The sequence below is a fragment of the Buteo buteo genome, chromosome 10 (assembly GCF_964188355.1).
Source record: "Buteo buteo chromosome 10, bButBut1.hap1.1, whole genome shotgun sequence".
Taxonomy (NCBI): domain Eukaryota; kingdom Metazoa; phylum Chordata; class Aves; order Accipitriformes; family Accipitridae; genus Buteo; species Buteo buteo.
The window spans coordinates 34,684,472-34,696,587 of record NC_134180.1 but is presented as its reverse complement, the minus strand read 5'-3'; positions in this window follow the sequence as shown (position 1 = coordinate 34,696,587).

Genomic DNA, 12,116 nt, shown 5'->3' with positions numbered 1-12,116 from the left:
TTGCACTAAATGGTTAAACTTTGCCTGATGGTTATGACAAGCCTTTCAGCTGATGGCTCCGGGCCCCATCTGGCTCTTGCAGTGCTTTCAGCTGCCTGGTGGATGCTGCCAGCAGCCGCCTCCATATGTGACCTGTGTTAGAGCATCCTTGCTCCCCACTGGTACATACTTGCACACTCATCTGTTTGGGACTTGAAGCTATGATGTCGGGCTTTTCACTGAAGAGCTAAAATCTGGACATGCTTTTCCTTCTGCAAGGCAGTAACCTCTGGCAGAGAAGACAACAAGCAGCAGGTACAGTAGATGCCAGAGCTGTGTAATGCTGGGAACTGAGAAAACCTCTATAAACAGAGAAGAGGTGTTGATTTAAGCCAATTGTTCTTGCAGGTGTAGTCTAGTTTTGACTGCCTCTTGCAGAGTCATTTTTTAGTTTCTTTAGAGGTCTGCAGCTGAGAGTTTATAATGGAGTTTGGGTGGGGAAGGTTGTTTTGCTGGAGAGGTGGGATGCAGCACTTCCCAGTGCCCTGTGAGGCTTGTGCCTGGCACAATCGGATCATTGCATCTGACAAGCGCAGTGGGTTTTAGTTCCTTTTCCAGGGAAGCCTGAACACAGCAGGGATCCCAAACCAGGTGGCAGGGCCTTTATTTGTACTCACCTTTCTTTCAAAGGAAATACACCATATTGGCATCAAATGCTTTTGTTTGAGCTGTGCTTTAAAGATATCTGCTTCTACTTCCCTCTTCCTCCCAGGCGAGAGAGGTAGCACAGAGCACAGGAGACCTTGTAGTGGTGGTACAAGGGCGATGTTTCAGTGATACAGGTCTTGGATCTTTGCCTCAAAATGAGGAGTTGGATTTGTCTGATGGTCCAGCAGTCTCTCATCATAGGTGCCTCTTTCCCTCTGATCTTTATCTTTCAATGAGAGTTCAGCTTTCTGTAGGTGTTTTATCCCCAGAAGGCCTAATTTAGTAGGCCTTCATGATGCTTTTTTCATGTCAGTGGGGAAAAGGCACTTGTTTCTAGGTGGGAAGTCACTAAATCCAGAGACTCTGGGATTTGTCATTTTGAAGTAGTGCTGGGTTTGCTCTTGTTGCCTGAATGTCTCTTGTTCAGGCAGCTGGTAGAACATGACTCCACTTCGTCGCTGAATCCCACGGTCTCCCCTTTGGAAAGGGCTGAATCTCTGTGCCATGCTTTTTCAGTTACTGGTGATAAAATAACACCAGGCAGCCTATGTGGGCTCCCTGGCTTCTGAAAAATGAAAGGGGCTGCAGAAAATGTCTCTTTGGTGGGGAAGTAGAGTGGGTAAGGCAAAAGGTGACTTCGAAGAATTCAGAAATATCTTCTGACCAGCAAGGAGAGCAAGCAGCAAAGCAGCTAAGCTGATCTTTAATGTCAGCTAAGGTGGTCCCCAGGAAAATTATTCTTCCCCCCCACAAGCTTTTCCTGGGAGGTGGGCAACCAAGCCAAGGGATAGGCATCAGCATGATTAAGGGGGGGTAATTTCAAACAAATGGCAAACAAACAGTCTCAAAGTACCCCTCTTCTGTCCCCTCGGGAGCTGGTGGCACAGGGTGCTCTGTAGGATTTTGCTGACCTTTATGTGCAATATTCCACAAAGTGCATTCAGCCTTGTACTTACCAGTGCGGTTTCTGCCTTGTTGGTTGCATAAAAGGAAGCTCCTGTTTTTCATTGTGTGGTATTCTCTTCTGCTCTCTCTTCCTTCCCCACATGTTTATTGAATCCTTTATCAGGGATGGAAAGATGCTGTTATTTTTTTGAGGGCTGTGGGTGGGCTGGCTTTCAAGGTAGAGAGCAGCTTGGTTAATTTTCAAAACTAATAATTTTCTTTGGGCCACTCCAGTGGCAGCAACAGGCTTCAAATTTGGCTTCCATGGAAACATACTGCCATGGTAACTGAAAGGCCTGACAATCCTAAAGAAATATTTTCTTGTACCCTTCCTTCTCTCCTTCGTTCTGTTTCCTGTGCAATGTGTGTGTTTGGTTACCCCTGCCAGATTCAATCAGTGCTTTTAAAATGCTCCAAGCACAGAAACGCACTTCTGTGGGAAGAAAACAAAAAAGTTGTAAAAGCGATGGTGGCATTTCACTGGCATTGTTAGCAAAGAAGCTGTTTCGAGTCTGGAGGGACATGTCAGCCACAAATTCCCTTCCACTGGGAAAAAAAACCCTAAAAGAAATGCTTCATCCATAGATTATTTTGTGGGGACTGGCTGGCATGGGCTGGTTCAGGGAGTCAGACCCTCCACCCAGTCCGACATCTGTAATACTGAGGATGGTGAGAATTGACTCATCTAGTGGTTATGTGACAAGAGTACCAGTGTTTTGCTGGGTCCCTTCCAGCTGATTAATTTGACGCTAGATTTTCTGTTGCTGCCTGTCACAGCTGCTTTCACACCAAGATTGGTTAGCAAAGTTTGGCAGGGTGACGAGTAGCCCCAGTTCAGCAACTTTGCGCTGATTCAGTCTGGAGTGGGAGGGAAGGGGGAATGGGGGGGCCTTCTGAAATGTTTGGCTAAGCGAGAAGCAGGGTGAGGGCAAGGACTCTGCGTGGCAGAGGGTGCAGAGGAGCCTGGAGTCTGCTTGCTGTTCAGGCTTTCTCTTTGATCTAGAACAAAGCTCATGACCTAACCTGGTACCACATCCGATCAAAATCCTATGGCTAGTTCTTAGGCAACACTGTGTATGTGTATGGGCGAAAATCTTACCTCCCCCACTGTTCCCTTACCCTAAATCACCGCTCTCTGGACTTCAGAGACTTCTTCTGGTCAGCTGCCTTGAGAATCATAACGCCTGCACCCAGCTCCAGGCTACTTGTGGGGAAAGCAGAGTTGCCTCGCTTATTTTCTCCTCCTTTTTTTAATCCCCAGTTTCACCCTATTCTTTATCCAGACGTTCCCCTTGCAGCAGCTCTAGATCCACGTGCTTAGCCGGGGGCTGCTCCTGCAGACGGCCATGGCCTCTACAGACTGCTGTAGAGCAAAACTGAGAAACAACTCCTGGAGCTACATGGAGGAGGAGAACAGACACAGACTGTGACACAGCTTGGTGAATTGGGAATGCGGGAAGGGTAAAGTCCTGTCCTCGTCAGTCAGAGAGCTGGATTATAGGAATAATCCCAATATAAACTGTTCTAGCTTTAAGCTGCTAGGGGCAATGAAAGGTATAGCTATGTGTCTCTACTAATGTTTTGCATGGCTTAATTGCAGCTGGCTTAACCAGCACACTAGGTTGTTTTGTGGTTGCTGTGTCTGCTAAGGGTACTACCTGCTAGCTTTGGGGATGCGAGACCTGCAACGTCCTTTTGTTATGAGCAGAAATAGCTGTTTGCTGGACATCTGTGTGGGCGGTCTTGCTTGTCACTAAGCTTTGCCAGGGGCTTTTGTTGGTGACAGCAATAATCCGGTTGCTTCTGGTGATGGTGGATGAAGCAGGTTGGCTTTTCTTCTCTAGCGGAGGGGAGCTGAATGAAAGTGAGAGGTTGCATTGGGCTGAGACAGCAAGTGATGCTGGAGAGGGACGGGCAGAAACGGCTGCGCTCAGCAATGTTGGGACGATCCAGAAGTGGATTCCTTTTGATAAGTGGCAAGTGAGTATTGTGTTTTGTTTCTGTGTAACATTATCCATGGGGACATGCTGTTTTCAGAGAAAAATATATATCACTGCCATGAAAAACTTTTGTGGAGCAAATGCCTTCCACGCTTAACCTAAGCACTGAGCTCTGGTACAAACCTTGCAACTGACTTCAGCAAGCATTGGTCCAACTCTGGCTGGTTTCCTCATATATTGAGCTGTGTCATATCCTTGCTGCTCTACAGAGTAATCTTAACCTAGTTTGGGTACTTTTGGGCTGTGTTTACAGCAACTGCCAACAGTCTCCAAGGTAAGTGGGGGATGCCATCCAGAATATGCTTTTTGCTGTGTTTTGTGAAAGGATTGTGTCACCCCTGGCTATGGAAAATCCCCTTTATCCCCCATGTGTCCTTCCAGCAGCAGCTGGATGCAGCTTTCCTTATGGCCTGCCTTAAACTGTCTCACAGTGTTATCATGCCCTGCAAAGCCATTTTTGTGGTGTTTCATCAGAGCAGAGCACTTTCTCATCATTACACCTGCTCTCAGCTTCATTGCAATGCAGGAAGGGCTGTCTGTAAAACTTCCCCCTGTTCTGAGCGTATTACTTCAAGTTTTACCTGAAACTGGAACAGGCTCCATCTCCTGCGGGAAATACCGTGAGGGCCCTCAGAGGTTTGACCATCCCACTTCTTTTCGGTTTGGGTCTAAAGCACTCGGGCAGCTTTGCAAGCCTTCATACCGCTATTCGCACCAAATGTGCTACTGGAGCATCAGATTTCCCCATGCAGTTGCATGACAGAAAGCCAGCAGTGATATCTGTACTAGAGGCTTGAACATAGCCCTAGGGCTTGGGCTGGAAACGCAGAACAGTCTGTCTGATCCTAACTGGAAACCTCTCTAGCATATAAATAAGGTCTGCTGCAGTCACAGGCTGCAATTATGAATTTATAAGGTAAGTGATCAGATTAATTGAGCAGCAGTGGGAGTGTTCAGTTACACTGGCTTTTGATTAATTACCCTTTGTCGGACCATGTCAGCACACTTCCTAATGCCAAAAGCATTGCCTGAGGTCTGTGGAGCGGCAATGCCTTCGCTTTAACCAATGGCAAAGCCAAACATGCCTCAAGACAAATAGTTTCTTCCCCGCCTTCTTGATTTTGTGGAGAAATTGCCAAAGTCTCAACCAAGTATTTGAAGCCTTTTTGGCCGATTTGCTTTTGGTTCTAAAAAACTGGGGTGATGGGGGGGATTTTTAGGAAATCAGATGGCAACTTGGACTGGTCCTCTCTATGGATGTATCAGCTGTGCTCAGTGTAGCATTGCAAAAGTACACCAAACACTGTCATCTGAAAGCGACCCTGTTAGTATTTTGGTTTTGTGCTTTCCCTCCACACACGTTATCCCAAAGGATGATCAATCTACAGGGTCTCTGGGGAAGACACCAAGCTGGCACTGGAGCTGCTGCAAGAAGAGCTGCTCCATCTGTTTGGCCTGTGTCTCATGGCTTCCCTGGAGCTCTTTGTGGGGCTGGAAGTGATGTAAGCCCTCTAGCTCAATTTGTCTGCTGGAAATCAGGGCTACTTGCTTTTCCCCACTTTAAAGCCACATTCAGATGCCACGAGAGGTCTGGGCTGTTGTGAAGGCTGGAGGAGAGCCTGAAGGGAACATCTGAACACATCTGTAGCCACTCTGAACTCTTTAGTTCATGCAATGACCTCATCTTCCAATGTAAATATCTCTACTTTTGTAAACATTATTCCCTGTAATCACATTCCTTCTCAGCCTTTGCATGTCCAGGCAAATACACCGAGCCCTTTGGGTGGGAAAAGCCCCTTGTTCTGGCTCTGGCGGCGTGCGCTAAGGCATATCACTGTTTTTGCACACTAGCACTGATGCTTCCCTGCTCCCCAGAAATCTCTCACCCAATTATGTCAAGATTTCTCTGGTGTCTTGGTATTTGCAGCCACTAACTTGCTTCTGTATACCAGTCCTTTTCTATCCTCTGGGAACAATAGACCAAAGTTCAAGTCTTCACTCTTACAGCAAAATTTCTAATTGCTCCCTAATGTCATTGCTGTTTGCTATTGAATTTCAGCCCTGTTACATTACTGAGGTGCTCAGTGTCATGCTTGTGATATTCTGGTCCACTCCTAAGTGATGGCTCAGTGTCATCAGCAGATCTCATTGCCTGACTTCTCTTTCTGTCTGGGTCATCAACTAAAATGATTTAACTGCTAGATGAATTCCATTGTTGCTGCTTTCTCCTCATTTGTTAGATCCTCTCCTGTCAGCACAATCGTGGCATAAAAATTCTGGCTTCTACACAGATTCCTCTCGGGGGCTAATGTAATGGAAGTTACTTTTACACAAGATGTATGTATAACCAATCTCTTCAGAAAAATATACAAAATCTACTTGTACAGTGTTTCTGGGTGAAAGAAAGAACCTGCCTGGGAATGAATGAGTGGGCGGTAGCCTGCTGCATAAGCTGCACTGCTCTTTCAGGCCCTGCAGTAGCTAAAGCACATGCTTCCCAGATCTCCAGATTCAGGTTTTATCTTTGTAATGTCACATGCCAGTTAAAGTAAGCAGATCCCTATAGCTTATGAAGTTTCATAAAACTCATTGCCTTTTGTTTTAGCACGGGAAATATCCAGCTGTAAGAAAAAGTAGTTTTCATGTGCAATTTTTCTGTTTTCTTCCCCCTTTCTGAGTATTTTTGGCGTATGTCAAAATGCTTTGACAAGTCAAAATTTCTTCTACTTTTGATTACCAGTTGATACCTAAATTACACAGTCCCTGTTTCTGAACCCTTCCAATAACACCCTTCTCCTCCCGTGTCCATGCTGCTTCTAGAGCGTGGACAGTTGTCCATGCTCTCCTGTGCAGACCAGTCTGCGTACTGACTTCTCCAGTGGAGGACTTTGTCCCATAATCTTGAAGCGTCTCCAAGATACCCTCTCTGTTTTACCTCCCAGGTGGATGAAATCTCTCACCAGAGGCTGTGTCCTTACTTATCTCCCTCAGGAATTAAGACTGAGATCCTGCTTTTGCCCACTTGCATGCAGCTTCCCAGCAATATGAGGATCCTCCAGGTCTTGACCACCCTGCTTAATTTTGTGCCTGAATCAAGCATTTTCTCATTTCTGGTTACATGAGAACAGAAGCCAGACAGTCTTGACTTTCCCATCAGAGTTTTTGGTCTAGTTTATAGGTTTGTTAAGGGCACCAGCTGCCACATGTCAACTCCTCTTGCCATTGGCGCAGGTGAGGCAACGCGCTCCTCTCTCACGGGTGGTTCAGCTCTTCTGAATTACACGGTATTTATTGCACAATAACACACACACAAACTATTACTTTGGATCCTCATGGTGAGTTGTTTCAATGCTTAAAGCCTGCGGCTGGATATGGAAGATTTCCAACACCGCCAGTTACTCACATACTGCACATAAACAGATCCCTTACATTATGGTTGTGGAAATATTCCCCCCTTGGGCTTTTTCATTATCAGTGCAAGACAGCAACAATACAGTCCAGTATCTGAATTATGAATGTCAGCTTCTGTCTGCTTCTGTGCAGCCAGTCAGCCTTGCCTGAGTTCCTGAGGTGGATTTAATTCCAAACTGAGTTTCAAGGAATACTGCCAAACTTTTCCAACAGCACCAAAGTCAATAAGCTTCCCTTCCCTCTCCACTCTTGTTGTAGCTTTTTTTTTATTATTATTTGTCATGTGTTTTTTCTTCTGTTGAATAATTCAGCTAATAGGCTGGTACTTGAGTGCTCGAGAGCTGTGTTCCCTAATGAGGGAAGCAGCTTGCCAAATTTTTATCTTTCCAGTCGTTTGACTGCAAACCCAACATCGTTAACAAATCACCGTGGAATAGCCATGGAAATACAGAACAAAATGTTGTTGTCTTAACTTAAGTGGGCAAGGAAGAAAAAATAAACCGAACGAAAGAAACTCAAGCCCTGCACAGGAAAACAAAGTACGGGAAAACAAAGTATGAAAGTGAAGTGTGCATGGAAGGAAACGATGATAAGAGAAATCTCTTTGCAACTTCATTTCGTCTCAGTATATGCAAACAGGAAAGCTGTATGGGAGAAAGGATGTTAACTCACCAAAGAGATGTAGTTGCAGTAATTCAGAGGATGGGTGTAGGTGTATCTGTTGGCAGCTCTGCTTCTTTCCATGTTTATGTGAATAAAGGTTTGTACAGAGAATGTTTTTTTTTTTCTTTGCCAACTTTTTTTGTTTTTTTAAACTGAACGTTTTACGGTCCATGTGACACAGATGGGATTTAAAAAAATAAATACGTGATGCCTTTTTGCACATTGCTTAAACCCCTTTAAAATAGCATTAAGATCATACTGGCTTGAGTTTGCTCAGATCAAGATTCACACTGACGTGTTTCAGATGAATGTTTATTCCTCAGCCCTCCCTGCATTTGTTCTTTCCTGGATCCCCAGCTCTGCTTACCAGAGCAGGGTTCAGCAGCTCTGGGTGCCTGAAGAGTCCCATTTGGCCTCCAAGCAAGTGAGGACATTAGCAAGGTCCCTCAACTCCTTTGCAGGACAATAACTGCCGTAAATTGGGAATCGGGCAGAAATGCAAACTGATGTGGCTCAGACAAGTCCTCCTGCAAGCCAGCAGCTTGCCCGAGACCAGAATTCTCATTTTGAATCCCTGCCCAGTGAAATTCTGCAGCTGAACTAAAATTACATCAAGTGCTGAATCTGAGTTCAACATCGTTATCTTAACTGTGCGATGTTTTCTGCGATACAGGGAAGATACTCATCTTAGGTCTTGGGGCTGATTTCTCAGCAGCGGATGTGGGATGGGATGCTTAATGAGATAGAGAATCATCTCAAATATTGACTTAAAAATGTACGTCGAAAAACCTCACATATGGCAAAGGTCCCTATTATGCTACGTACTGTACAAACATGGTGCCAAGAGATTGTCCTGATCCCAGGAAGTGTGTTTTCTAATTTCTTTCCTGTTGTGTTGCCAGCATTTACATAAAAAGCAGAACACTGAGCTGAACGGCAGATCTGGGCAAAATTTGGCACTTCTGAATTGAGATAAGCTGGTTTAATTGGAAATTAAAATCCCACTCATCTGGCCTGTAATCGCTATTAAAAGGGCCTTTGAAGACACAAGGCTGAATTAAATCAACCTTGCTATATGGACACCCAGGGAACTGCACCAAATTAGAGCAGTTAAAGATCTGACTTGTTATTTTTGTTTGCACTCAAAGCCTGGAGAAGGGAAATTGAGATGAACAGAAACGATGACAGTAAAAAAACCAAAGGAAAACAGACAAAATGAATGACTGACAGCTCATGGAGCGTTGCTCAAAATGGGTCCTCAGGGAATGCAAATTCCCAATTGTTGCTTCTGGAAGGCAGCTCCCCTTTTGTTTGCATGGATGTGTCGCTGAGCACCCTCCTCTCTGCCTCTTGCTTGTTTATAATCTGTCTTCTGTTTCAAATCAGTCTTGCTTGTTTCTTAGTCCATCCTTCAGCTATTGGTGGCAGGAGATAAAATACCCTTTTGCTTTTCATAGCAGGGATATATGTGAAATGAAGCCAGATGGCTGCCAAGATGAGCAATTGAGAGTGTCTGCACGTTATTAATTGCAGCTGCTGTTTTTGCAGTTGGAGGTGATGGGAGGGTTCCCAGCAGCAGCCAGGAGCAGATGGATGAAGAGGGATATGTCTTGGTGGCATGTGATTAAAATCCACTGGGATGGGGCATGCTCAGCCCCACTCTGGGCTTAGGCCTTCTTTTGGATAGTGGGATCATAGGAATAGACTTATTCTAGCCTGCCTGTAAAGGTGATGGCCAGGAACTTGCTTTGATGCACCAGTGTGATCTGGTTGTATCTGGTTGAAGCTGAACTGATTTTCATTGTTTCTTGCTCTTCCTCTTTTGTTTTCCTCTTACTGCTGCATTACATTACCAAAAATACCTAAACTCATATCATTTACTGAGCTGTTTCCTCTGCTTGTTCTTGTTGCAGGCACAAACATCCATCTTTCTCTAAACACCTATCTCATCTGCCCAAATGAACTCACTGCTTCAAAGCAGAACTTCACCTTTAGGCAACCTGTTATTCTGTAATCCTGGCTTGTCTCCTGCTGAGCTAACGAGAGATCCAGCACTTAAGGTAGGGGTCTAGTTTGGTAATAGCTGAAGGGAAGGGTTGATAATCCCATCATCCTCTAAATTGGAGGTTGGAACATCTTGGCTTCTTGCTGAGAATTAGAAGGGCTGTTTTGGGTCAGGCTAAATCCTGTCTAACTCTGCATCCTGTTTTTGTCAGTGGCCAGGAGGAGATGCTGAAGTAGGACATGTAATTAGTATACTTTCCCTGCTCATAACACCCAGCCTTTGACAATCAGGATTTCATGAACTGGAGGTGTGCTGTGCAGTCAGCAAAAGGCAGACGTGTCTGTCATCTTTATGAAGCTTAAAGAAGACTTGCCATTCCATGTTTCCTTCCTGTCAGATTCACCCATGACACAACACTCTTACAGCCTCATGGCTCAGAAGACAGGCTGAATTTTAGCTGAAATTGTTCTTCTTGACTCAGGATGTTTCAGGGTGGGTCCTGTAGGTAAAGAGTTTTGCTGTGTGCAGCCTTAAGCTCTAAATTTGCAAGCTCTCTTCTGGATTTGTATTGATAGCAGCAGCGTCAGAGTTTGGTGTTCTGGCTGCGACCTCTTCATGGAAAAACCTGCTCCCCAGGTAAAAGGAAACAACAACAACAACAATAACAAAACGACTCAAAAAGAGTCCCTGTGAAAAAAGAGACCCTTTGATGAAACAATGTTGATGTAGAACTGTTCAGTTTTGTTGATGATGTCGTGAGAACTATCCCAGTTAGAGCAGGAGAGGATCTGTCTTGTCCTATTTGGAAGCCTGTGGTGATGACAGTGGCCTAAGATGGTACCTGACTGGTGAGCACCCAGGTACCTGAATCCCTGGGAACGTGCTTAAGGTTTTTCTTCTGTCCATGTCTGCCATCTGGCATTGAGGAATGTCTGGCACACCAGCTCTATCGGTGAGGGATATTGTGCCTCAGGCACTGCACACTTCCCTGCTCAGAGCTGCAAGCACTTTGACACCTGGAATTTGAGGGGTTTCAAACTTGGGGTTCCTGATTTTGGCCTGTTTGCACTTTCTGTTTGGCTTCGTGCCCTGAGGATGGGCAGCGATGGTTGCCAGCCATGTTGTGAGTCAAGAAAGGAAGATCCCGAGCTTTTCCCTTCCTGAGATGTATGACTTTGGGATGGTGATGTTACTGTGTTGACGGCATATTGTTGCCTGGACTATGGTTTTTGGGATGATGTCAGGGCTTTTGTATTAGGACATGGCCAAGAGGTCCCTGTGTTTCCTCACCAGAAGAAGCCTTCATGGGAGGGAGAATGAGCTGACAGGCAGTTTGGGATGGGATAAGGTACTTCTCCAAATGCAAGGTATAGAAGATGTACACTGTCCTTTCCCCTAGGATGGTGATAGGCTCAGTTACACTCAACTCGATGGCTGTGCATAGAGCTATCTCTGTTCTGTGTATCTCTGAGATCAAGTCCAGTTTGGTTCTATTTCCTTAAAAAGTGTATTCCCCATATAAAAATATATATTTTTTTTTACATTTAGTTACAGCCACGTATACAATTACATATGTTTTCTGTGCCTGTGTTCACACATACAATTGCTCTAATTCTCAGCAAGGCTATTTCCTATCTGTTGTGATCTGACTACAGCAAAAATTAAAATAAAGATTAGATTAGTTGCCGTGGTAGCAGCTACCCCTGTCTCATATGACGCACAGATTCTGTGAAGCGAAGGAGCACATATCAATTTACACTCTTAATTTTTGGGACACTCAGGGTTCAGCTCTTCCCAGGAGGTCCTCTGATGAGAGCAAGTGATATCTCCCTGTTTCCACTCAGCAGGTTTATCTTCTTTGACTTTTTGTAATTCATAAGAGCTTCAGAGCTGCTGCCACCATCTCTTGGTAGAAACAATCTCATCTTCATTTCAGTTTCTTTCTTAAAAAAAAAAAAAAAAAAAGAGCAGGAGGATGATGAAAAGAGTCTGGTCTGGGGGATAGTGAGGCTGAGAGAGGTGTATTAGCCCCCTTGGGAAAGGAAACAGCCAGGGTCTCACAGGGCATCAGTGCAGAGGCTGTGCGTGGACTGGAGTTATATGGCTAATAAGTAATTGCTAATGAGGGGGAGAATTGTCACATAACATCAGCAGTCATGAATTAGCAAAGAAGCGTGCAAAAGAGGGTAACTGTCAGATTTGCTAGGCTCTCGGTTCATTTGTTCTCATGACTGTACATCAAGGTTTTAAATGTTTCTGCTTTGTATTGGAGAAAAATAAGCAGCCTTGAGTAGATGTAGTCAGACTAATGATGTCTTGTGGTGTGAGATCTCACTTGTTGCATCTCCCAGCTATCAGATCTTTTAAGGTGTAGCATAAGACAAATTATTGGGTCCGCAGGAGAA